The 25,764-nt window shown below is 33.1% G+C and overlaps 1 protein-coding gene across 45 annotated transcripts in view; it reads right to left on the minus strand.

Moving 5' to 3' along the window:
- Positions 1 to 25,764, minus strand: part of LOC145664324 (uncharacterized) — a 1,583,153-nt gene that overhangs the window by 559,302 nt on the left and 998,087 nt on the right. For 36 of the 45 annotated variants that reach the window (XM_081730945.1, XM_081730944.1, XM_081730933.1 and 33 more), the window contains 3 exons: positions 17,602 to 17,728; positions 9,633 to 9,738; positions 7,146 to 7,358 (listed from right to left, as the gene is read on the minus strand). The exons of 3 other annotated variants lie outside the window; for them this stretch is intronic. The gene's annotated coding sequence lies outside the window, so the exon portion shown is untranslated. The remainder of the gene's footprint in view (positions 1 to 7,145; positions 7,359 to 9,632; positions 9,739 to 17,601; positions 17,729 to 25,764) is intronic. 6 more of the 45 variants (XM_081730946.1, XM_081730931.1, XM_081730906.1 and 3 more) reach the window with 3 other exon arrangements.

Raw genomic sequence — 25,764 nt, forward strand, 5'->3', positions numbered from 1 at the left:
TTTATAAGATCATGTGATTCTTTTTACAGAGGTTGATTTTAGCCACTTTTATGACAGCTATGCTGAAATTTGAATCTTACTTTCTAACTATCCTCAATTATTTTTCGTCTCATCTGAATATTTGTGACACTAATGCTATATACGTTCAGAAAGTAAGATTTTCTAAGACGGTTCCCATGTGCAGTATATAATAAACAAACAAACAATAAAACCACGTGTCTTATGTAGTATTAGTAGTAGAACAAAACTACGAGCAATTATTGGTAAGAAACAAAATACTTTTTAGCACCGCAAAATTTTGTTTAACTCGAGATTTTTCCGATGAATATACCCGTCATCTTTGCACAATATCAAATAGTTTAAACATATTGAGCCTTTTACACACGAGAAGGCGCTAGTGTCACAAATCTCCGCATATACAGGGTGTTTCAAAACAACAGCGACAACGTTTGGGATGTGATTCCTGACACTAAGATAAGACAAAAAGTATAGACCAACCTGGGTGCACAAATGCTTCCTTTCGGAGTTATAGGCTGCCAAAAACGTGAAAAAAATGAACTTTAAAAGTCCATATCTCCAAAACTTTGGGGCCCACCGTAGTCGGGTCAAGACTTTACTAAGGAACTAGTTTGTACTTTATCCAAAAATACATGCTTCAGAATCCTGCAGTACTTCCTCAACAATTTTTATAGAGGTAGTTAGTGAGTACTTCAGATTACATGCCCGTAACCAAACTGTCTGTACAAAAATTGATGCGTGAGTACGTTAGGATATAAACATCCTGTATGTGTCACAGAAAATCAGGTCTAATTGTTATTTGCCAACTGACTGTTGAAGCTAGTAGGTTTGCAGAAAGGGTTGGAATCTTGATAATCAGACGTAAACTATTGCACCCTAAAGACGAGTGATCTTTCCAAGAAACTAGACTACTATTTACTCTTTCGATAAAGGCTTAAATACGACGAAAATTCGTGAAGGAATTTGTGGCGTTTATAGGTAAGATACTTTATTAAAAGCAACAGTCAAAAGATCGGTTCAATCGTTTGCATTCAACAAATTCCGATGTCTGAAATGTTTCTCGCAGTGAACTACCGAGCATTCCAAAAATAGATGATATTTTTGGCAAAAGTGGAACAAGATCGACACTTAAGCAGTCATGATATCGCCAACGAACACCACCAAACAATATTAAACCATTTAAAAAAGACTGGCTACAAAAATAATTTAGTCGTTTGAATGTCATATAATCTGATTCAAAATGATTTACTATATCGAATTTTTATATGTGTATCTCTACTGATACGTAACGAACTTGAGCCATTTCTGAAACGGTTAATCACTCGTGATGAACCTACGATAACGATGGGCGAGAAAGATCATAATCGAAGCGATGAAAAGTTCAACAGTCTGTACAAAAGCCGAAACTCACGCCAAGGAAGGTTGTTTGTTTAGTGGGATAGGAAGGACATCATGTATCACGAGTTGTTGTTGGCACTGGGCAGAGGATAGATTCGGATTTGTAATGTTGAGAATTAGCTTCGAGTCCATCTAGTAATTCAAAAGAAACAGCCGGAACTAGTCATCATAAAGAAGTGTTGCATACGTCTTTGACGGTCCGACAGAAACTGAGAGAACTTAGGTGTGAGGTTTTAATCCATCGACCCACCATATAGCTCGGACCTGGCACTATGAGAGTATCGTTTGTTTCGATCTGCAGAACTCCATGGATGGTGTCAAGTTGGCTTCAAAAGAGACCTGTGAAAAGCACGTGTCACTTTTTTTGTTTTCAAAGAATCCACAAAAGTCCTATAGCGGCGGGATTATGGTGTACTCGGAAAATTAGCAGATCATCGAGCAAAATGGTGTATACATGGTTCCATAATCTCAGTTTGAAATTGCAATAAATGTCGTCTCAATTATCACCTCCAAAGGTTCAATAATTTTCAGACAAATTCATAGTTAAAAGCAAAAGTTACAAGTTATTAAATAATAATGAAGATGGAGAGTATAACTTATGAAATATATCTTTCTGCTGTTATCTTGTTAAGTAGGAATATAATGAAAAACTTGTTGCGAGTATCGTTCTTTATTATTTCGTTCTAAATAGACGGAGTGCTTACCGTACAACGTCAATTCTATAGGTTTAGAACAAAAACAATTTTTCTCAATTTTCTCCAAAACTACACATTAGGAGCTACACTCTTGTTTAGCTGGATGAGATCTGTTGGTTGAGATATGTGCCATCCTGGGACATTTTGTTTTTTCTCTAAAACTTGAATAATGTTGAAGAATAGGCCCCTTAATCTATGTACTGTATATACTATATTCGGGTTAAGTGCTGTATCGCAGGACCAGTTTTAGGAAATTTACCGGGTCAATTGCAGAATTTATTTAAGTTTGTGAGGAAGAATGAGTGAAAGTCAGGTAAGGGGAATAGTGAAAGTTAAGAAAGTGGTTGTATTTGCTGATTGTTTTTATGTTGTAAGCGGCACTGTATATGGAGGCGGATGGACTATTTCGCGGAGAGGTACACTTGTTTTACTATATAGATCCATAGATTGTAAAATGTACAGAAAAATTTAGGGAGACTTTAATTTGCCCGTTTCATGTTGAGAACAGAACCCAGCTTCTAACTCGTTCCTCCTCCTTCTCCTCCTACTACTACTTCTTATACTATGGATTTGTATAGTAATACTGCACGCCTAATGTAACGTAATCTAACGGGTAATGAAATCCAACCAAATATAACCGAATGTAGTACATTTTCGTACTTTTTCCGATTTTCAAATCGGTCCGACACGTAGCACTAATGCCATATATTCAAATCAGTAGTGCAACTGACACACTGCTTCAGTTATAACTAGATATCCATAAATATTAAGTTCAGATCGTTGAACGTTTGTATAAATGTTGCTGTCCTTGCATAGAGGTGTGTTGTCCTCGATATTTTGAACAAATAACCTCCTTGTTCTTACGCTGTAGACAAGATGTGATTTTTCAAAATAAGATTTATAAGGGAGGAAGGAAACTTGAATTTATTTATTTATTATGTTTGCCAGATCTCTTATGGTATTACGCATACAATAGTTGAAGTTTGTAATTTCCTTGGAACTTAGGCAGTATCTCTGTATATAACACAGAAAAAAAAAACGAAATGAAATCTTCCACCATTAAGCCCTTCAGGCTAAAAGCGATGGTGATTAAGGCAAAGTAATGATGGTAGAATAATTGGTGGTATGAGAATGTGGAAGGAAACGGGAATGCCTCGAGAATACCCATGGACGCGATCTTGTCCCCATAAACTATCTTGGCCGGGGGTCCAATCAGGGACCACACGCACCAAAAACAAACGCTCTACAACTGAGCCACCGTGCCCTCTGGTTTATAAGACAGGAGTTACGATATGCGACTCCTAAAGTTGTAACGGATATGAGCGTTTATGTAACTCCTAAAGTTGTAACGGATGTGAGCGTTTATGTAACTCCTAAAGTTGTAAAGGATGTGAGCATTTATGTAACTCCTAAAGTTCTAACGGATGTAAGCGTTTATGTAACTCCTAAAGTTGTAACGGATGTGAACATTTATGTAACTCCTAAAGTTGTAACGGATCTGAGCGTTTATGTAATTCCGAAAGTTGTAACGCATGTGAGCGTTTATGTAACTCCAGTGGCATCAAGCTTGAATCAACAAACATTTTGAAACCAGAAAAAAATTCTTTGTATTATTCTTCCCTGGTAAAGAACCTGCGTTGTGTTTGTTATACATATAAACTAAGGGCAGTAACAATTACAATTATACTATTAATTTAGTTAGAGTTATCCTATATTCTCATCAAGCGTTAAAAGAACTAAGCAAAAATTGCGTTTCAGAAACGATTCCATGACTATAATACATCACCTTTCTAGGCCAACATGTTTCTCTTTCTCTCTCTTTCCTTTTTTTTTCTTTTTTTCATTTTCATTTAACTCTATTGCTAATATGACTGGACCAAGTTGGATAGCAGATATTACAAACTGTTAAGTTAAACCAGTTCCAACAGTGGTTTTCTCGTTCTTCTGGAGACTGGAGAAACAAGTTAAAACATCTGACATGTGCAGTTTGGAACCAGTATTTTCTTTCTTGCAACCGTTTTCTGTTCTCCCCTTCTTCTTGGTCTTTCTCGACTCGATATTCAAGAACAAAATTATTTGACTGAATCAATATTAATTTTAAATTAATTCATACCTGACTTTTACAAAATACTTCTTGTCCTATTAAGATAGCTACAATTAAGAATATAAAATGGAAAAGTATTCTTTTCTGAAACTGGAAAAAAAAATTAACATTTTATACAGTGCTTCTCAACCTTTCTGAGCTTAGCGCCCCCTCCAGGAAATGTGATAGTCCTGAGCGTTCTCCGACATCGTAACCCAATCCATTCGTGCAAACAATTGAACATAAGATTTGGCCGAAACAGTCTAAGACACACATAAATAGGCTTTTAAATCTTAAATCAGCCTTGAGAATCTACATTATTATGTGTAAATATGTCTAAACATTTCATAATTTGTAAAATGCATAATAGTTTTCGAATAACAGAAAGAAATCTAACAGGTCATGAAATCTCAAAACGCCCCCTAGGGTCTAAATAGTTTATCGTTTCAGAATCGCCCCTTTTTTGTTCCAGTCTCTAGTTTGGAAGAGAGAACATCCCCTGGAGGGCGTTAACACCCACGTTGACAATCACTCCTCAGTACGAAGGAAATCAATGCTTAAATGCCCTTTTTTAAGCAGGTACTTTTCTTTTCTTGTCCAGCACATCTTTCCGTGTCAACATTTCTTCTTGAACTCAAGGTTTTAGTCTTACAACCTACAAACAAAATTCATGTATAATTTGAATTTGCGTATGAGTGCTTGTGTTTTACGTCTTTATGCAACACTAAGTCGAGGCGAGACGAGACAAAGCTCTTCCAATACAAACAAAATTCACTTTCTGAGACGAGACATAACTATGACAACCTGTTTTAGGGACGAAACAGGCTGAATTCTTGTATCGTTGGTTACGATAAACACTAAGAATACTAAAGATAGAAGCAGGACCCAATATAATCGCTAGCCCCAAACCACGATCCAATGCAATTGGAAGATGTGTATTGATGTAGCTAGGATATTTTGATTGGGGATCCATGGCATCTTACTACTGAGAATTGAAAAAAAGAAAAAAACCTTCAACGATGACACCTTTAATTCTAGAGTAGCCATTAGTGTTGTAGGATGGCCTGACCAACCCTGACCCCCTTCTATTTACGCATATGCAAGTGGCCTGTAGACCATCATTCAAGATCAAATCTTATGCTGCAGCCAATTCCCAATTCCCCATTACATTATGTCGTCTCCAAGCAGAGATGGATTACAAAACCGCGCAGAAAAAATTTATTTATCTATCTATCTATCTATCTATCTATCTATCTATCTATCTATCTATCTATCTATCTATCTATATATATATATATATATATATATATATATATATATATATATATTTAATATATATATATATATATATATATATATATATATATATATATGAAAATTTGTGCGTGTTTGTATAACTCAAACATGTCTGGAGCAATTTCAATCAAAACCTGGTGTACACACAATCTTAAAAAGAGGTGCTATGGATAGAAAATAAGACACTCCTAGGGAAGGGATGACATGTAAAAATAATCGAAAGCAACATATATATATATATATATATATATATATATATATATATATATATATATATATATATAAGCTTATTCGAAATATATGCCGAACTCATAGTTTTCGAGGTTGCTGAGATGAATAGTAATAAACTCTGTGTCTTGTAAGGCACTCCTAACACCCCTAGAAGGGTGGACAGGGGCTGACGTGTAAAAAGAATCGAAAATGACCGATATTAATGTCGAATCCATATTTTGTGAGGCCCCTGAGATGAATAGTATCACCCTCAATGCCGATTATCCCTCATCAGCATAGAGGTAAAAAGAGGTGAGTGTTGGGGGTGACATGTAATAATAATGGAAAACAACTTATATTAATGTTCAACCCATACTTTTCGAGGTCAGTGAGATAAATAGTGACGCGCCAGGTTCCTATGTTCCCCGTGCCAAGAACGGCCATTTCAGCTAATAATACAAAAAACTAAATTTCTGTTTTTCTTTTGTCTCTTAGGAAATTTCCAGAAGCCCTTATTTAAGTATATTTTTAATTCTTGTCTTTCGTTATAATTTAAATAACATTATTTATCAGATACATGTGTGAGTATATTGAGCTCGAATTTCACCAGACAGAGCAGATGAATCTAATAATCTAATAATTTTGATTGCGATAAAACTAGAAAGTTTCAAATATTCCATGTTAAGTTCCAAATAATATAGTGATAGTAGATAAATAAAAATATAATACTAGGTATAGAATTATTATTATTTATTTTCACGCAATGCTCTTCCTCAGTTTTCTTTACTTGATCTATTTATTCAATAAATTTTCATGTTTTAGATATTAAAAAAAACAAACAAACAAAAAACAGGCCTACATTTCTCTCCTTAGGCTACTCTATTCAGTAGCGTACGTAAGAGGGTATCAGTATTTAATCCTGTACCACTTTAAGCAAGATACAAAGTACGTTTAATAAGTTTTGGACAGATGGTTATAATATTGTTATTAGTTGCATATCTAATGATAATGAAAGTTTAGGTGAACATACTTTGATCCTTTGGCTACAAGAGGCCATGTAACTCAATCTAGCTTCCATCTGCTGTGATTCATTTTGTCCAACGTTATTTCCACGCCTTGAATGCACTTTTGCAAAATTCAGGTGTGAATTTTACACCATTGTTTCATACAAAAAATATGAGCCTTGTTACTGTCGAATGCTTTTCCTCGCATGTTTACTTTCAGAGAGGAAAAAATCCGAAGGAGCCAAGTCTGGACTATCGAAAAGCTGAGAGACGACATAGACAGACGACATGAGAGACATGACGAGCCCATTTTCATGATTTTCTACAGTGTCATGGTGATCATGGTTGTGTGAGGCTTGGCATTGTCATGGTGGACATCACCTTACAGCGCCTATCTCTTGATCTGGAGAACACTTCGTAAGAAACAATAAGATTCCTTACCCAATTTTCTGACCTGATCTGGAAAGTCTAGGTTTTTTAAGCCGCTGTAACCAACGTTGGATACTGATGCGATTAAATGTGTGACCCCTAATTACTGGAAGCAACTTCCTATCAATTGATGTGGCTGATTCATCACCAGTTTTGAACAGGAATTCCATCATCGAACCGTTACCGAGTCCTGATGTCCATTTTACTGTTCATTGTGTGGTTTACCTGTAAACAGTAGGAAAGGGAACAATTATTATCATTTCAAAACAAAAGCATCAAAGTATGTTTACCTAAAATTTCATCATCATTTGCACATATTTTACCCATCTGTGCAAAACTTACTGAACGCTCTTTGCATTATGGAAAATGAACATTTACTACATACGACAATCATCTGAGAGGATATGAGATGTAGAGTTTGACTTCCTGTTGATGAAATTCTATATCCTCCACTGATAATGTCCCCGGTTCGATCCCAGTCCCCGCCAAGTGAACTTTGTGGTGGACAAACACCGTGTGCGTGGGTTTTCTCGGGGTTCTCCCGTTTCCTCCCACTTTTTTCATTCCACTATTTCATTCATTATTCATCATCACCGTCTCCTTTAGCCTAACCGGCATAACAGTGGAACGTAAAACTCAAAGATTTCATTTCGGTTTCTATATGTAGCACATTTCTTTGTAACTACCGGAAATAACGTTGCCGGAAGTATTGATGGAAGTATGTCATGTTTGACCCATTTGTTGTTTCATATGAGTATTTAGCACATTTCTTTGTACCCTACTAGAAACAAGTGTTGCAAGAAGTATCATAGTAGTAGAAGTATTTCATAGTTGACCAATACATTGTATCGTTAGAGAAGAGACGAGGCGAGACGCCCACGAGAAGAGACGAGGCGAGAATTAAGATTTTCTCAGCTAGTGTTGTAAATTGTTGTCTACTTCTCATCTCGTCTCGATGCTCAAAAAGCTTTACTTGTTTTGTTTTGTAAATTTATGTGCAAAATTTATGTCTTTTGCTAATGCTATTATTTTTTGCTAATTTCAAATAGAAGTTACCAGAACTTTGCGCGTGACAAGTTCACAAACAGTGTGATATAACAACACTTAAATGATTTATTATTGAAGTATATTGTGTAATGACTTGCATTTCTTTAAATACTCTTAATTATATTCGTATAATCATTTTATCAATTTACAGTTTTTCACCATGAATCAGGTTACACTAAAATATAAGACTTGGATAAACTATTGCTTCTGTCATCTCGTCTCAAATTTCAAAATGTATTTCTCGTCTGTGCTCGTCTCGTTTTCGAGATAATATGAGAAATTTCTCGTTTTGTGAGCTACATTAACCGTAAAGCTCTACATGTGGCACACTTCTGAAACCTAACAGAAACAAATATTGTAGGAAATACTGGTGAAAATACTCCATGCCTGACCTTTCCACTATGTCGTAAGTTCTAGTTGTAGTATATTTCTTTGGAAACAGCTGTATGAGTACATCATACTTAACCTAACCATATTTTCAGTGCTTAGATTACTTTTCACTAAGACGTATTTGGATCATTTTAAAATTTACAGGACTAATAGATTTACTTTATGTTCTTCGGTTTATTTATTTACAAGTAGTAAGTATATAATTGTTCGGAGAAATCAAATAATAAGTACAACATACGACTACGATTCATATTTTTCTTATGCAGTATATACATTATTTAAAAAAAAAACTATTCCAGCAGTGGCATACTTTTAAATGTCATTAAAATTCGTTTCTTTCGATTTTCTCGAAAACTACACATGAGAATTCATCTTTAAATATGTCATTTTCTTCATCTCGATATGATCTATCTGTTAATATATGTCTTGTCTTCGAACAATATAATGATTAACCAAAAATTAAAGTTTTAAAGTTGATCATAATTTTGAGCTATATCTCACTTCCAATACTGTATACTATCGTCTTGCTAGTGTCATAATGTAATGCATGAATAGTGTATATTTTAGGATAAATTTTATTTTAATAGATAGCGTATTCTTAAAACAGAAAGTATCATATACAATTCTACATACCTATAACTTAAAATACAACATACGAGTAAAAATCTATATTCCTATAATAGAAAACACAACATAAAATTCTATATTCATATAACAGAAAATACAACATATAACAATCCTATATACTTATAACGGAAAATATGATACACCATATAACAATCCTATATTCCTATAACGGAAAATATGATACACCATATAGCAATCGTACATACCTATAATGGACAGTACAACATACAATCCCGTTTTTCTAAAACACAAAATAACACATACAATCTCATATTTTTTTAAGGGGAAAATGACTTAAAATTTAATCTAATTTGTTTAGTTACTAACAGGTTTTAATGTTGCAGCTGACTTGTTTTTCACCCCGATAGAACTTTAATGATGAGCTTCATCTATTCTTACGATGAAAGAATTTAGAAAATTTTGATTGAAACTCACCAAGCACCAATCTTTGATGGTTAACGAAGAAGCCATGGATACTTCCATATCTTACTTCATTTCACTTTCTCTGCGTTATGGATTGATTACATCACAGTGAAGTACCCTAGAATAAAATTGCAGCAGAACAGTTACTTTTTTCTTAAATAGTGCTTTATTATTGTTATTATTATTATTATTATTATTATTATTATTATTATTATTATTATTATTATTATTATTATTATTATTATTATTATTATTATTATTTTGTTGGTAAAACAAAACCAATTTCTACAAAATGTTAGACATGTACAGCTTTGTTCTAAAACTTAGCTATCTACCTTGCTTTAGAAGACCATATTTTAGTAGCTGTACGTAGGATATTCTAGGACTCTCGCTCTAAATAAAAATCACACTCGACCAAAGAAAACCAACAGATTGATTGATTTTATTGTAGATAAGAGTACGGGCCTTTCGAGAAGGAGATGGGTGGCCAGGATTTATTTTTTAGCAAGACTGTAGGCTACATATTAAATATATCTTATTTGATATAATTAATCTGAAGTATATTACTTAAATCAAATTCTTAAAACCTTTTGGTTAAATTCTCTCTTATAGGCATTTAATAAAATTTAGAAAATAATTGATTAAGCTAATTGTGTAATCATCTGACAACTATATTGAACATGTTTCTTTGTAAACTAACATTTTGTATATTTTCATTGTTATATAAAAGTAATAAAGTAACTAACTCCATATCCTATGGAACCCGGAGGTTCTATGTTGCGTTCGTGAAAGCTCTCCATTGACTCTATCCTTAGCAAACTGAATACAGTTTCTACTTTATATTTTTATTTCTGCGAGATCCATCTTAATATTGTCCTCCCATCTGCGCCTAGGTCTTCCTAATGGACGTTTTCGATTGAATTTCCAGTAAAAACATTGAAAACACTCCTCCTTTCTTCCATTTTGATTACATGACCTACCCACCTGAGCCTCCTAGATTTGATGACTGTAACAATGTTCGGTAAACGGTTTAAATTATGTAGTTCCTCGTTATGAAGTTTCCGCCATTCCCCATTCCCTTTTTTCTTAGGTCTGAATATTCGTCTCAGGATTTTATTCTCAAATACTTTCAGTCTACTCTCTTCCTTCAGAGTAAGCGACCATGTTTTGCAACCATACAGCACAGGAGGCATGATTATGGTTTTATGTACTTTTTAAGCTTCAAATTCCTCGACAGAACTCGGGACGACAAAAGATTTTGAACTAAATAAAAACATAAATTCACGATTTCCCTGGTCTCAGTTGACATTTAATTTCTTCGCGGAAATAAAAATAAAAGGCTTGCATATTAAAAGCAGGCCACTTGCAATTAGGTTGTTTGGAATGAAATGGTCATATCAGGTGAGTTATTTCATTGTCAGAGAAGTTAAAACTACAATACCTGGTTAATCAAAATACTTGCCGTCTAAAACCACACACTGCCATCGCTCAAGCCAACGCTTGGATTCTGTTTCGAAAGAAGTTTGAAGTCGAAAGAAGGATTCGAAGAAGACCTTAATCGAATTTTTCACCATCCAATTATCAAGGAAGATAATCTCTTCCTAGAAGTCACCAAGATGCCAGATGAGATGGTAGTCAGTTGAAGAAACATACAGTGGGTGAGGATGTGTTTTACACTACAATTCATGAAGACTCTGCTGCAACGTTCTTGCGGGACGTTTGGGCAAAAAGTATCGTCCAACATGAGGACACTCCATCTATAATCATTGCTGGATGCTTGCGGACAAATGTGCTAGGCATTTAATAGAAATCAGGACTGTAACGATTTACAGTGCTATATTTTCCTCGCCTGAGAAAAACATTATAGATCACTTCCATCATGAACCAATATACCAACAACAACACTCTCTGTGGCCGGAGAGGTGATTTATGAAACCGTTCTCAACGTTGATCACGATCAAATCATTGTCCTGACTGTTTTGGATTCTTGTAACAGATCCAGTTTTAATTGTAAGTGGCAATCCAATGATGAAAACATTTCCTATTACTCAAAGAACTGCATTCCTTTTGTTGGTCGGTGTGAATTCATGAGTCCATTTTTTTTTTTTTTACCTTACCATAGTGCCACTCGTCTGCAATGACACATTTTTCAAAGGCTTCGTTTCCACGGTGTTTTTGTGGAGCGGATGGGAACATAATATTGGTTAGTGTCCATCAGTCCATGGGACTTACTTTGCAATGCTGTGTCACCGGAACGAAAGATGACAAAACAACGGCGAATGGTACGATCATCCGCTATTCCTGACCCAAATGCATTGTTAATGGCTTTTGAGGTCTGCCGTGCGGAATGTTCCAGTTTGAATTCGTAAAACAAAATCACACACAAGTGTGTGTTCCCCATGGTGCACTTAATTAATTTATTTATTTACAAACATAATTCCAGACACAGCTGAACACCAATTTACACTGGAATATCTAACAAATCTAAGAGATGATAACATAAGATAATATTAATATTCTTAATAATAATTATAATAATAATAATAATAATAATAATAATAATAATAATAATAATAATAATAATAATAATAATAATAATAATAATAATAATAATAGTAGTAGTAGTAGTAGTAGTAGTAAATAACAACATCAAGTAATAGCAAGAAAGGCTGACAATAAGTGACTAGAATTTATCCATTAAAATGACGTCGTAGTGCAGAGTTATATGCAGTTTCAGAATTGAATAAATCTACGGGTGTATGTGATATTTCATTGTATAACTTAGGAAGCCTGCAGAACAGAGAGCGTTGAACTATTGACAATCTAGGTCTTATTAAATGAAAGAGATGTATGTTACGAGTTTATCTGAATGGAATTCGGAAATACAATTCTGAGAGTAACGTTTCGGATCTGATCTGGCCATTCGTGAGTTTGTACAGATATTTGAGATCACTGATTTTATGACGAGTGTCAGGTAGTTGAATATTTAGTGTTCGTAATAATTCGTCCTTTGTCATCGCACGTGTGAGAGGTACTTTGAAACGTACTATTGCTAGGAAGAAATTGAGAAATGAATTTAGCCGGGATAGGTTTGTAGGAGCTGCCATTGTCCAGATAGATGAACAATATTTCAATTTAGGAGAAATTATTGTCTTGTAGAACGTTGCTAAAGAAGAGAGGTCCTTATTTCTCTTAATCTGTACAAAAGTCCTAGAAGACGCATCGATTGTTTAGTGATAGCGTTTATGTGTTCTGTAAAAGTTAGTTTTGTGTCAAGAGTAATTCCAAGATCTTTATGACTATTGACTCTCGTGATGGGTGAACCATTTATGTTGTATGAGGTGTGTACAATATTTTCCTTTAGGGAAAATGTTATGGATATACTATTATCGGGATTTACTTTTAACTTTTACTTACGGGATTTCAACACGCCCTTGTTCTACAATGCATTATTTCTGAGTGTCTAGGTACTTCAGACTGTATGCTGGATGCAACATGTGATGAGTGGCCTTAGTTCATCCACGTGGTGTGTTGCTGAGGTGTGCTTACCACTAGACGTTGATACAAACGTTTTATTCGCACCAAACTTATATTTTAATTATCTCCAAAGTACGTATTTCTGATTCTTTACCAAAGTTGAATTGAATAAAAAATTCTCATATGAACACATTTTAAAATAATCATCCAGAAATATATAAGAATAACACGCAGTAGGGCGTGGTTAATTGATATAAGCTATAATAAAATAAATTGATAATTTACAATAACTACTTTCGAATTTCTTTTTCATATTAAACCTACAAACGTTGTGTTATATACACTCTTAGAAAGAGGACTTCTTTCCACGGTTATATATTAATATACGGTACTTTCCTTTGCCGCTGGAGATCCAAATCCGATTCCTAGTGAACTCACGTAGTTTGGATCTCGCATTAAGCTGTAAGTCCACATCTCACGTACTCTAAGTAAGTGGGAAAAGTGGCACTAAACTACAAATAATGATTAAAAAACTAACAAAAATGTTTTAGGAAGTCTGAAGCACTAAAAAGTCAAATATTTTGCAACTTTAAATGTTAAGCTCAAAAAATATTTTACATGTAGTAAATACATGATTGACTATGTTATTTACATGTGACAACAAGAGATTCTATTTCTAAACTGTTAGTTAATGTTAATGAAATTAACCCTAGAATCTACGTTTATAAATACTGTTGCTGTTGCTGGTAGGACATAAAAAAAACTTCTTGCGCATGAATATGCAGATTCGCTTTGGTTCCAGTTGTTACCATTTTCATCAATCAGACAAAATTATTGTTTCCCACTAGATGAGACGAGACGAAAAATAAAGTTTTCTCGTCTCGTACTGTATTTTATTTTATTTTATAGAAATCTGGATTCTTGATAAATTCTTTCTCGTCTCTTGGTTCTTGAAAACATTATCTCGTCCCTTTCCGCAAATCTATGTACAAAACATATCCGTTTTGCCCCCTTAATTTAATCTGAAAGTGATCATAACCCTTCCGCATGATGAAAAGTCTACAATGGGTGTGTTATAACAGCATTTAAACCATATTAATTATTCTAGTACAATGTGTAAAGACTTGCGTATCTTTTAACGCTTATAAATACTCTTCGTTATGTTGGTACAATTTATGAATTTATAGCTTTTATAGTATGATTTATCACTGACTGAAACAGCATTTTAGATCGAAGACATGGATAAACTAGTGTTCTCGCCGCGTGACCAACACTAAACGAAATACCTTAATATTTTTGTGGATGACTTTTTTTTAAAAGAAAAAAACTTATTTTCGAAGACTTTTAAAATATTAAACACAGGTTTTCACAATTATATTTAAAATGTTGATTTAAAGAAGAAATCAAATATTACAATTATAGCTTATCATAAGTTTTCTGCCATAACACATATTTACAATTATTTGTTCCTAAATTTCCCAACATATAAGTAAGACGTCAAGAAGGGTTTTACTACTTGTATTCATAAATTTTAATTAGTAATTTTAAACATAACTCCCATTCAATCAATCACGATCCGAATGGTACATTTTGATTTAAAAAATACCAACAAATGATCATTCTTTCTAATTATGAAATCTATTTAATTTTCTTATTTCTACTATATTTATGATAGCACACTTTATCAAAGCAGAAGATAAAGTATCTAAACATTTACAGTATATTCATAATTATGCATTTGGTTCTTACTGAAATAACAAAATTAATAATTAGGCCTAAATAATAGATTCAATAATAGGCCAATTAAATAATACCAAACGTTGGTGAAAACGATTAGGTTATTCCTATCAGTTAATGGATAAACTATAAATAGGCGATGACTATAAATAAGGGATTTAATTAGGCCTAAATAATAGTCAATAGTAGGCCAATCAAAAAGTAGATATCCAAAAGTGTGTGAAAACGATTAGATTATTCCTATCAGTTGAGCATCGATGAGTAATAGAAAAGAGATGTAATTAGGCCTAAATAATAGGTTCAATAGTAGGCCAATTAAATAATGGATAACCTAAAATATGTGAATATGGTTAGGTCATTACTATCAGTTGAGTATCGATGACTAATAAAAAATTGATTTAATTAGGCCTAAAAGATAGGTCAATAATATACATTAATAATTGATAACGTAAAGCAGGTAAAAATAATTAGATTATTCCTATCAGTTGAACATCAATCACTAATAGAAAAGGGATTTAATTAGGCCTAAATAATAGGTCAGTAGAGGACCAATTAAATATTAGACAATCTAAAATAAGTAAAAATGATTAGATTATTTCTATCAGTTGAACATCAATGACAAATAAAAAAGAGGGTGTCTTCCTGTTCTGCTTAAAGATTCTCCAGCAGTTTGTAGAAAATATTTTAAATAATCTTACCTTTAGGCAGAACGGGAATTCCCGTTCTGCCTAATCTTTCGATATGGGGAATTCTGTGCAGGAAGATATTTTTTCTAGGGATTGTTTTAGTAATTCTAACAGATTCGGTAAGAAGAATAAGTATTTTTTCAAGTTTCATCATAAATTTTAGATGTTATTCTACTTGATCTTCTCGGATAAATAACTAGGATACAGTCCTACTATTAGCAGTGCTTTTCACATCTACTTTAGTAAAGATGAATGTGATTTTTCTAAATACCCGTAGGAAAATAAAAAAAATGGTTGACTCTCTTACAAGAAAGACTTTTACTTTGTAACTGAAACGAACATAAAACAAACTTACTTCGATCTAATATCAAATCATTTCACAACAAAATTTTATTCGTTTTTTTTCAGTAGTTCATCTCCAGAATGCTAAGGCTTGCAGTACTTAAAAAGTGGTATACTTCAAATTCTTAAGACATATTCGATCATATATTAAACAAACAATACAAGAGGATGCATAATGCGACCTCTCACCATAAAATAGAATTTGTTTTCTATATCACAACTTCTTTTCCGGCGTCACCTGATCATGTGATTTGTCTTCTATACATGAGTCTATACTACATGCAATATGTCATGTATACTTATATTGTCTATGTAAATACTAGCAATACTAAATACCACATATAGTTAATATAGCCAACAGAATTTAAAACAAGATATCATGATCACTGTTCTAAATGTAAACAGTATGCAACCGCATCTACGTAAACCACCAAGCCTATTACACGTGATTCCAGCCTTCCACCTTCAAAAGTGCGAAACTGAAACACAATCTTATAAGTACCTTTCCCTCCCCTATTATCTGACCTTTTGAATTGATTAAAACATACTAGTATTTCATTATGTGATATTCATGTTTTGTATTGCAGTTATTTATAGAAGACAAATTAGCTGATAAGGTGATGGGGAAAAATGAGTTGTGATGTAGAAGACTAAGACTCTTTCTTAAGGGCCGCCTTATGCATCCTCTTGCATTGTTTGCTTAATATATGACCAAACATATCTTGAAGATGTAAACTGTAGTACCTTTCAAATATTGCGAGCCTTAGTATGTTCGAAATAAATTACTGGAAATCCGAATGAATTTTTGTTATCAAATGATTTACTTACTTAGACCAAAGTAAGTTTGTTTTGTGTGCGTTTGAATTACAAACTTAAACGGCTTTCTTACAACTGAGTCAATCAATTTTCCACTTTCTTGCAGTTATTAACTACATTAATTTTTACTAAAATAGATGAATAAGACTACTAATAACAGAACTGTATAATAGTCATTTTTTCAATAAACAAGTAGAATAACAGGAATTCCCGTTATGTCTAAAGATAAGATCATTTAAAATATTTTCTACAAAGTACTGGAGGACCTTTAGGCAGAACGGGAATGAATTAGAAAAGGGATTTAATTAGGCCTAAATAATAAGTCAATAATAGGCCAATTAATAATTGATAACGTAAAGTGGGTGAAAATGATTAGATTATTCCTATCAGGTTGAGCATCGATAACTAATAAAAAAGAGCTTATATTAAATACGCTATGAAATATATATTAAAACATGTTTTAAAAACGAAACTTGAACATTTGGAGTCTCAAATATTTTTGGGGGGATAATTGTGTAAATCTGGGATTAAGCAGTGATGTTCAATAGAACTTCTGTGCCGGAGACAATAACAAAAATTGAGCCTAATATATATATTCCATATAAAGCACATCAAGTGAATAACGAGTTAAAATAATGGTCGACATAAACTAAAAATATCTTAATAAGGTTGAAATCATTAGCAAAAAGCACTAAAAGTAAGAACTAGAGCTAAGAAATGTTAGATGAACTGAATACAAAATAAACCTTTTCAAAGAATAAACCGAAAGTAATTGTGCCATTTTTCATATGATATTAAGTGGTTCTGTTCATACAGTTATTTCTATTTATCTATTTTGAAAATTTGGATCTCTGGTCATATACTGTATCTCTTTACAAGATCTGAGTCAACATTTTTGTGTGCTATTTAACATGTATACCTACCTTAACTTTCAAAAAACCAAAATCAAATTTTGTTAATGTTCCTATATATATATATAATAAACTATCTTAGTATATGATTGTTTCCAAATATTTCCTGTTACGTCGTCAGCAACAAACTGTTCTTCACCTAATGGAAACAGAAAAAAAATTGTTAATTTTTCTAGAATATTATCAAAGTTTAAATAACTTTTTAAAAAATGTCTAAAAATGAGACACATGACAATCGATAGATTTCATTCAATTGAAAAAATATATATTGTTGAAAGTAAATTATCATACGTAGTCTTAGAGAAAATCGAAAAAACGAATTATTTTGAAAACCTCCATAAAAATTAATGCTGTACACTCACAATGTCACCTATTAGAGTGAAATGGAAATTAAAATACATACTAATCAAACTTAGCATTAAAACATTAACAAGAAAGAGTCATCTAGAGCCATCGAAGTTTGTACGTACATAGATAGATGTAGTCATGTACGAGGGCGTTATTTTTATTTTTGACTCGATCGAAGAATGGGAGGACACACGTTTTGGAGATTCAGGAAGTATTATTCAAAAGTGAGTGAGGTTAGACAACCCAAACGACTTCAAAGTGCTGCAGGTTGCATACATAACAAGTATTTATGCTTGTTTAGAAGAAGTTTTCTTTGTTGCCAATAACAATAACCAAGTTTTGCTAATTGCGGCAAAAAAATATTAAATTTGTCTATCAAAAGTTGTTAAAATTAATATTAATATATTTATGTTCCCTGACTTTTCTAAACATCCATAGTAAATCTTAACGAAGATATATTTAAATTTCTTCTAAAATTTAGAGAGGTTTTTTTATTGAATTATTTTTAAAAATTAGGAAAATCACTTTCAAAATTTACAAATTTTTTCAGGAACATGTGTTTAGAAGTAAATGCAGAGAAAACTAAATACTTGGAAGTTCGTCGGGATTGTAATACTGCAAATTATAGATGCGTTAAAATATCAAATAGTACCTTCAATAGTACTTTCAATAATACTTTCAAATATCAAGGATCAATATTGACAGATCAAAATCATATTCTCTAAAAAGTTAAATGTCGAATAAAAGTAAGGAATTCATGTTATTATTCAGTTCAAGATGTTTTGACATTGTGAATTCTGTCGAGGAATTTAAAGCTTAGAATATATAAAATGATAACCATGCCTGTTGTTCTGTATGGTTCCCGTGGTTACCTACTCTAAGCGAAGAAAGTGGACTGAAAATATTTGAGAACAAGATCCTGAGACGAATATTCGGACCCAAGATGAACGGAAATGGAGAGTGCCGGAAACTTCATAAGGAGGAACTACATAATTTAAACCGTTTACCAAACATTGTTAGAGTCATCAAATCTAGGAGGCTCAGGTGGGTAGGTCACGTAGTCATAACGGAAAAACGTAGGAGCGTTTTGAATGTTTTTACTGGAAATTCAATCGAAAACGTCTATTAGGAGACGTAGGAGCAGATGGTAGGACAATATGAAGGTGGATCTCGCAGAAATAGAAATACAAAATAGAAACTGTATCCAGTTTGCTAAGGAAAGAAGTCAGTGGAGAGCTTTTCGGAGAGCCAGGTTCCACAGGCCATAGAGTTAAAAAATATTATTAGTTTTAAAAAAATTAGTAAAATTTCTTTCATAATTTAGAGAAAATAATGAGCATAGATAACGTTGAATGCATCCTAGTTAATGCAACAATTTCGTATACATTCTGTGAACATCAAGAATTATTCAATAATATACAAAATATTGGTTTAGTCAACAAAAGGTATTTTATTAGCTTCCAAATAAATCACATTTGATCAAATTTCGTCAACGAATAATCTAGTTCCCGAAACACTTCTTTTCGATATTTTCAGTAACGACTTTCATCTCCTTCTGCGAATTTTGTTTTGTTGCTTCTTAGAGGAAATAACCGTAATATTTTGAGTTCGAGAAACAACCCACGTAGCCTTAGTTGGAACATACGGTACTTGGTCGATGAAATTGGTTGATTTTTTCGTGAGAAATTATGGTAGTAAAATATGACAGATTTGTTTCTCATCAAATCGGATATTTTCCAGGGAACATTCTGTCTCATAAGCTTCGTGATACCCTTGTTTGTTAACTGATTCTTTTCCAAATTTATTTTAGTCTGCAACACTAGGATAGTAAAAAGAAAAAAAAGCGAACTTGACTGAAATTCGAACGACTTTGACTTGCATTTTTCGGTTTCGTCTCATTGTCCAAACTCCAGTCCGGAGTTAGTTGGCTCGTTTGCATGTCATACTCATAAATCCCCGTCCAGGGACGTACGGAAGGGGGGGACACGGGGGTCCGGACCCCCCCCGAAATTTCGACTTTTTAAAAATTTAGCCTAATTTTAGGGGCAATTTTAGCAATTTTAATATAAAATAGCTTCATATTTAGTTTGGACCCCCCCCGAAATAAATTCCTGGGTACGCTACTGTCCCCGTCTTTTAATGGGTTTCATGACTAAAGGATTTGAATTGATTGGTTCCAGCAAGTCTTCAGGAACATATTTGCGTGCACTGTTTTAAAGAAAATTCAGCTCCTTCAGAAGAAGCCTTCTTACGACTCTTCTCATATTTACAATCAGAGACTTCATTTGGGGAGGAAGGGGAGTCTATGTTTGACTACTCTTAGTTTCAGAAACATATGCTCTTTAATAAATTGTTTGTCACGTAAAATATGAATATCTTATGTTAGTGGACAAACTTGACACCTCTTGGCAAAATCTGAAATGACGCCACTGTCTGAAAGATGGACTAAAATTGTGTGACTGTATTCATCACATGTCCAGAACTTCCCTCAAATTTGATGGATGAGTTTTAACCCCAATTTTCTTCACTTTGCCAATGTCGCGGCTAGTCGAATACATTCAAGGTTGACCGGAAACAGGCAAACTTTCAACCACTTTTCGGTCTTCTTTGAATGTCTTGTACCTCTCATTGTCTTGAAATTCCGATAAAGTTGACTCACCGTGGTTCTCCTCAAACATTTTCAACGATTCTGTATAACGTTATTGTTGATACAAAACTTGACGCAAACTCTTTCCTCGATATTTCGATCGATTTTAAAACTGCACAAATTCATTTGAGGTCGACTTATGTAACCATTATGGAGTACTCAATCTGTTCAAAAGATTACGACAAAACTCTATATGACAATTAGGTTCATTGCCATTAACTTACAGCGCAGAAAAAAACTTTTCATGCCTTTGTATGAATTCTCTAAATTACTGTTTCTGGCATTTATTTAACATGATGTAACATGTTGGTTTCATTTCTGATATCACAATAAAAAGTATTTAAGGCCCATGTATAACAGATAGAAATATCTTGATAATATAGTACTTTCTGATAACAAGTTACTCCCTTTTTCAGTAAACTTAGCTCTTTCGATTTCGATTTAGTTCTCCAGAAGACATTTATAAGTAGATATTTCTAGATAATCATAAAAATCGATTTGTTATTCCAATGTGTAGTAACAAATAGCTGTTTGGTTCAACTTGGGGAATTGTAAGGAAAATTTAATTGATAAGGTAAACCTAACGATTACTGTTTTTATATAAAAGAGCCTTCCTTTTAAACTGTGCATTTCCTTCTGAACGCAATTGTATATAAATTGCATAAATTCAGATAGAATTCTGTAGCAATGCAATATTCCCTTATTCCTAATTTCTCCTAAAGAAATTCCTTAGATATTAGTCCAGCCTTAAACTATTGTAGGAATTGAAAACTATATTTTGCCGAATTATTTACCTATGTGAAAAAGAAAAATATGACTGGTTCTATAGTATGACTATAATTTTATTATATAAGTACATACCTGAAATGATCTTTCTCTGGTTGTTAGTTGTTTTAATGTTAGATTAAGAATAATATTTCTTAATAAAGAAATTAACATATTTTGATGAGTTTCAAAAACATTTAATAATTGCATTTGCAGAGATAAAAGCAGGACAGTAACTTGTGAGGGAAGGGGGTAACTGCCCCCCAAAGGGAAACTCCTTGGTATTCTAGGGGGGCCCACTTTAAGACAAAATTTTCCTACTCCATATACAATACGAACATAAAATTATCAAACAGATTCACTACATTACATAAGCAAAACAGCACATAAAAGATAAATAAAACAAAAATGAGTCGTGGGCCCATTTCAGTAAAAAAAATGTCTACTATTAGGGGTCCCAGAAACAATATTTATTTATATGGCATTGGGATTTGTCAAAATTTTACCCTTAATTAATTTGTCATGTATGAAAGGGGCCCAGGGGCGTAACTAACGGCCCCGCAGACTTTGCCATGCAGGAGGGCTCACATTCTCCGGAGGGCCTATAAAGACTAAGATAAAGATGGAAAGAGGGGCCCAAGAATTAGAAAAATACTTTTTTCTAGGGCCCAAATACGCGTATTAATGCTTCCCCTCCAGAAAAAATCTAAGGTGCGGCGCTGAATAAAAACTAGTAATATTAGAATTGTTATTATGATTTAGGTGAAAACAAAGATACAAACATGATAAATTCTTAAGATTTAGATACTCATCTCTATTCATGAGTATAATCTAGAGTTGAAATCAAAATATAACTCCTTATTAATCATTCGGAATTGCATGATCGGTCAAAATAAGTTGGAAACTTCGAAATGTTATTTTTTTTCATATCCTAATAATATATGCACAAATGTATAAAATTGAATGTAATCTTCAAATAGTTAACAAAGATAGACAATAGCTTCTTTTATTGATCACCCATTATATTAATTTCGAGAAACACATGAGTAAATAAAAATCTCTTTAACAATATATTAACCATTCTCAGCAAACGGGCTAATATTCAGAAAATAATAATAAAGCGGTTGAAAGCAGAAAATAATCCATTACTATCTATTATCAATATATTAAATAAATAAACTGTGTGGTCTCTTAAAATTAGAATCCAACCTGATTTTATACTAGGCATTTGTTGTCTGACTTGGTACGGACTACATACTTTCTTGTAGGTAGTAGTAAAGAACTATTTTCTGTTTTTAAGCGCTTTTATTATTATTATTATTATTATTATTATTATTATTATTATTATTATTATTATTATTATTATTATTATTATTATTATTATTATTATTTTCTGCTTTTTTAGTGTGTTTTTGAAGTCAGTTAAGTTCGTTTAATTTTTCTACTTTTTCATTACTCCAGTACTTTAGTTGATACTTAAATTAAAGGTAGGACGCTAACTTCGTACAAAATGGGCTGATCTATAGAATATCCGTGAACAAATTCCGTTTCAAAATCGGTCTAAGCATTACGGAATTGCTACATGAACATACACGCGGTATTACCACGATCAGCTGCTTAGTAGTTTCATGGTTAGCTCCAAAGACTGTCATGGGTGTGGTGGCAGGAAAGAGAGGGAGAAGCGAAGGAGGCTACAACTGTAGGACGATATCAAAACAGAAAAATCGCACGTGAAGACGAAGAGGTTTACGGAAGACCGTGGATCATGGAAGCTCCTCAGTTGCGGCAAGTGACCTGCCAATAATGGCAGAATACCTATGATGATAATGAGATGTTCAAAAATTTATATGAAACCTGCGAGAAAATATATGCTTCAAAACTAACAGAGAATAATCAAAATTGATATGCCTAGTTGAACTTATTCGTGAAGATGCAAAAGAGTAGTCGGTTATTTACAATATTAACACTGTCAGTTGTTGAGGAGTTTTATGGCCTAGCTCTGGAGACTATGACGATATTCTAACGAAATTTATATGAAGCCACCGCGAGAATATACTCTTTTAAACAAAAGGTACGTAAACAAAATTTGTACACTTATATCCAAGCTATGCGTGATCATACTTACAATTATGGTACTGACAGGATCAGTCGTTGGGAGGTTTCATAGTGTAGCTTGAAAGATTATTGCTAGATGCTCATGAAATTAACACAGAACCACACAGAAAGTATATATTCTTTGAAGCCAAAACAGAATCAACAAAATCATTAGAACCCTTTAACCGGAAAGTTGCAAATTTTGATTTTCATGCTTCAGTAAAGTACCCTTACTTTTAAGGATAGGAAGAAAAATCGAAACATTGCCCCGAAGAATCTTACAGAAAGTTTAGTTTAAGATTTGGTACATTCGGATACATTCGATGGTAGTGCCTCTTAGATAATGAACACGTGTATTTTGGGATGAACGGACGCACTGGTGAACAAAGAGACAGACAGACATCTAAAAATTACTTTTTCGGCATGTAGGCGCCATGAAATATGTAGCCCCGTTGAAATCTCGAATCTAGTTTTCACGTCCAATATACTTTCTTCTACCTTGTCTTCTCTCGAAAGTTAAAATATGAATAAAGTAGTAGTCTTAGTGTGACATAGCATTTGAATTACTTTCTGTTTAAAGGAAGTATGCAACATTTTTTCTTACGATTTTCACTTTTTTTTAGAAACAGTATTTTAGAGAGGAAGATGCTACATTTTGTGTTAAAAGGACATGCTTTCCTTGAAATGTGTTGAAAATATAAAGCATTGAAATCTCCATTTTCTGTTATAAGGTCGTAATTCCACAAATACGCCCTTTTAACTGAAAATCAAACAAGCAGGAGTATAATAATGAAGAGCGTTACACAAAATATGTGTCCAAAAATTCTTTCCTGGTTGCGATCCCAGCTACGTTCCATATGGAGAGGGTTTGGCCATCATCAAACGAGCTCTTAGGAAACATGATAGCCTTTACACTGTACACGAATTGAGGGAGTTGATTATTCACATTGGCAGGTGTGGTAAATTCACTGTTGTTGGACTCAGTGGTCATTATGTTTTAGATTTCAGGTCATGGTGGCCACAATACTATAAGGAAAAAATCTAGTTTCTCTGCAGACAAGGAACAAATAGAGAAAGGATTAACAACTTTTTTAATCAGCAGCCTTCACTACTTTGTCTATTATACGAACAATCCACGAATATGAACAGGCTTTCCAAGTGATAATAAACTAATAAAATACACTTTCATAATGTCATTCAACAATACGAAAAATGTATTACTTCGTAAAATAAACTGAACCGAATAGGAACTGTTACTTTGAAGATGAACGAGATCAGATTAGGAAAGTGCGTGGATTAAGTATTGGATGAACATAAATACTCGTATTGCTCAATTATTCTGTTCTGCCGTCCAATCAGTGACATTAAGGAGAGTGACTCATAAGAAATGCGTTCTGTTATAAGGTGTTGGCACTTTCGGAATACTGCATTATTTGTTCGTCTTAAAATATTGTATTCTGCTGGTTTGTACTAGTACTACATCTTTCTGAAAAGAACAGTACAAAGTGTAATGATTACATTATTATAATATTACATTATAATATATTGACGTGCCCTGTTGGTCAGTTTACCTACCATTAAAATAATAATAGTTTCTTATGCAGTGCTACTTCCTTCCATTTCAAATTGTCTCTTCCCACTGCAAAACTAAAAACCACTTAAACTTGTAATTGCCTGCTTTGTCGTTAGACCAGCTGGAGATCAGTCTCTACTTTGCCGCAACAGTTTTAGATCCCAAAAAAATACCGTGAGAAAATTTCACCTTTTATACTGACACAATATTAAGGTTTGCAGGATTCTTATTTAGCATGTAGGTGGTCAAGGTCTATTCCAGCACTAATCTCAGCATTTCCCGATATCGGTAAATATGGAAGTCAAAATACTTTACAAGTCGGAGTGAGGCAAACAGTAATGACAAGTGTTAATTCAGAACTTATCCTGACAGAGATTAAATATTTTTAAAGTAATTTTTGGGAGACAAAATGTTTGCTTTCAAATTATTATTATTACTAATTATTATTATTAGTATTTCTGTCTTTCATTAATATACTACCGATGTAACAGTGCCTAAAATTATCGATATATTTCAGAAAAAGCCTGGTTTCACGTTTTATGTCACCATGTTTTCTGTTAAAAAGGCGTATGTGTCCAAAGTTTAATGTTTTTTTTTTTTTTTTTTTTTTTTTTTTGTAGATTAAACAATAATTCACAGTTACATCCTATATAGCTAATAAACAATCAATAACCATGTACATTTACATATATTTTTCTTCTTTTCATCAATCAAACCGACTCGTGAGAAGACTGTTTTTTTGTCATTT

The sequence above is a fragment of the Thermobia domestica genome, chromosome 11 (assembly GCF_964235325.1).
Source record: "Thermobia domestica chromosome 11, izTheDome1.hap1.1, whole genome shotgun sequence".
Taxonomy (NCBI): domain Eukaryota; kingdom Metazoa; phylum Arthropoda; class Insecta; order Zygentoma; family Lepismatidae; genus Thermobia; species Thermobia domestica.